The sequence below is a fragment of the Schistocerca americana genome, chromosome X (genome assembly GCF_021461395.2).
Source record: "Schistocerca americana isolate TAMUIC-IGC-003095 chromosome X, iqSchAmer2.1, whole genome shotgun sequence".
Taxonomy (NCBI): domain Eukaryota; kingdom Metazoa; phylum Arthropoda; class Insecta; order Orthoptera; family Acrididae; genus Schistocerca; species Schistocerca americana.
The window spans coordinates 397553645-397556451 of NC_060130.1; the positions used below are offsets into that span (position 1 = coordinate 397553645).

At 41.4% G+C, this 2807-nt stretch overlaps 1 non-coding gene across 1 annotated transcript; it reads left to right on the forward strand.

Annotated features, from left to right (window-relative positions):
• Positions 1–2327: 2327 nt before the first annotated feature.
• Positions 2328–2430, forward strand: LOC124557496. The gene has a single exon (XR_006968749.1). It is a non-coding gene; the product is annotated as a U6 spliceosomal RNA (small nuclear RNA).
• The last annotated feature ends 377 nt before the right edge of the window (positions 2431–2807 follow it).

Genomic DNA, 2807 nt, shown 5'->3' on the forward strand with positions numbered 1-2807 from the left:
ACGATCGAATTGAATCCCATTAAGCATGTCTGGGGTCCACTATGGAGACAGGTCAGCATCCACAAAGCACTCTCCAAGACTTGATAGCAGCTCTCCAGGGAGAACGGTCGTTATTGCCTCAACAGGAGATTGATGATATCATTCACAGCATGCCCCGTCGTTGTCAAATGGTTCAAATGGCTCTGAGCACTCTGGGACTTGACTTCTATGGTCATGTCCCCTAGAGCTTAGAACTACTTAAACCTAACCAACCTAAGGACATCACACAACACCCAGTCATCACGAGGCAGAGAAAATCCCTGACCCCGCCGGGAATCGAGCCTGGCAACCCAGGCGTGGGAAGCGAGACCGTCGTTATCAGGCCCGTATTGATGCCAGAGGTGGTCACACTAAATTCTGAGCACCTTAACCGGTTGTGGGAATATGTGTGCAAATCCGTTAAGTTGGAAAAAAACGAATACATTTTTGTCTACCCTTACGCATGTTGCAGTTGTTTATGTCCATATCCTTTCCATTGTTTCTACTTTACTATCACCTGTTTATACCGTTTTGTGGGGGGAAAAACACAGGCTTTCAAAATTTCCGCTTGTTGCTTCAATTTTGGACACCAATGTATATAACACGTTTTTCGTTGTTAGTTAACAGGGAAATAAGGGTCTTGGCAGGATTACAGGCAGAGCAGAAAATTGTCAAGTTCAGATCTGCTAACTGATACTGGTGAAAACTTCGATATTTCTCAAGTCTTTATACATAGTCACCATTGACGAGCGTTGTTATGATCGAGTCTCGGTCTGGCATGATAGTTTGGCTTAGTTAGAGCTACAGATGTTAGACTTTGATACAAAACCATAAAAAATCGTCACTTCTTTTAAATTTCAAACACGTGCATAAATAATTGCTCAGTCAAAGTACAGCGAAGTTGCTGATGATACGATGTTAGTTTTCAGGTTTCCACAGAGGGCTTGCCACTGTATTCACGCTGTTTTTAAGTGGTTAGCTAAACGTCCAGTTTTTGACAAACCTCTCGTATCAGGAACGACGTTTTACAGGTGTGGGAAAACCTTTTAAGAGTAAAAATAATTCGAATTTGTCGTAGAACTTCAGGAATCCATATATTGTCTCTGAATGTTTGTTAATAAAAATATTTAATATTGCCTAAAGATTGCTGGAGTGAATGACGTGACGGAGTTAGTGAACTCAAATTCCAATGACTGAGATAGTGGTTTTGAATTGTCACTTACTGCAATTAAATTCAGTTTACTACCGTTAAGGGCTGTTTCATATCCAATGATCCAGTTCCTAGTATTTACATCTGGACTGATTACCTTAAAGAACAGTGTTCTCTTGTGAAATCTACGAGGGGCGTTCAGAAAGTAAGCTCCGATCGGTCGCGAGATGGAAACGACTATGAAAATCCGATAAAGCTTTGCACAGATGTGTTGGGCAGTGTCTCTAGTATAACCCCAGTTAGCATCACGTCGCTCTTCTCATTTCTGAGCTCGCAGTGAGTGCGTAAAGATGTCTAGAAAATAGTGTCTGCCGCCAAGTACGAGGGCCTGGTGAGAAATTTCGCCTGAAGCTATGCAGCTAACATTACATAACTGTCGTGCTGTTTCTTCTTCAAGACAATTCTCAGCCGCATTCTGCAGGGGCAATGAAGATGCTCCTGCATCGTTTTCAAATGGAAATGTGAGATTACCCACAATACAGTCCGCAATTGTCTCCCCCTGAGTTTCATCTCTGGTCACATGAACCGCTGTCTTTGAAGACAACATTTTGACACAGACAACGAGGTGTAGGCCAGCGTGGAGAATTGGCGGAAAGCACTGGCGGCTGCCTTCTATGATGAGGCTATTGAAAAGTTGGTACAACGCTATGACAAAAGTCTAAGTCAGAACGGCGACTACGTAGAGAAGTAGCTGAAAGGTGTAGCTAATTGTTACAAGTAAAACATTTCTGATGTTCACTGTGGTTTCAATTTGGCAATCAATCGGAGCTTACTTTCTGAACAGGCCTCGTATTTTATATAGTGAAACAACTGTACTGCAAAGTGTAGAGAGGACCTGCAACACAGCTACGTTATGTGGGCGGCATGTAGTTCAGGTGAAACGCTTTTCAGATCGTTAGGATACTTTCTGTTATGAGAACACACATAAGTTACACAGATACAATACGTGCATCAGCATATTGTTTGTGCCGATACTACCACTCAGTTAACTTAGAAAAACTAATTTTAACTATTCGTAACAAAATAAGGATGTAGCATTGCACCTTCAAACTCGCTACGTTACTGTAGTTGTAAGAATATTCGAAAAAACTGCAGTTTACATGGTGTTTTTCCTTGCTTTAATACAGAGATACAGAGAAGATTAGCATGGCCCCAGCACAAGAATGACATGCAAAAAAAAATATGTTGGTAAGTACCTTCTTAGAAGTCCAACGGTTCGTATTCATACCTAAATGGGGTGTAGGATTTTGTTCTGGCATTGCTTCTTTCACGCCCGTCAATAATTTGCATATGTGAAAAGAGGCGTGGTTCTAAGCCTGTGTTAAAAGTTTCTACAAAGGATGAAGGCAAGGGCATATCACCTACAGTTGTACCAGACACAGTAGTGCACTTTGATGTTCAAACAAACCTCGGGCTGAGATAGCTTTACAGCTACCTTCAGTGATTATATATGTGTGTTTGATTTTAAACTAAGGACTGTTGAAACTATTGAATCTAATCTTTTTGCTACATGCATGCCTGACTGAGTGGATACGTAACAGGAAGCTAATCAAATTCAGAATTGAAGGAGCCTAACTTT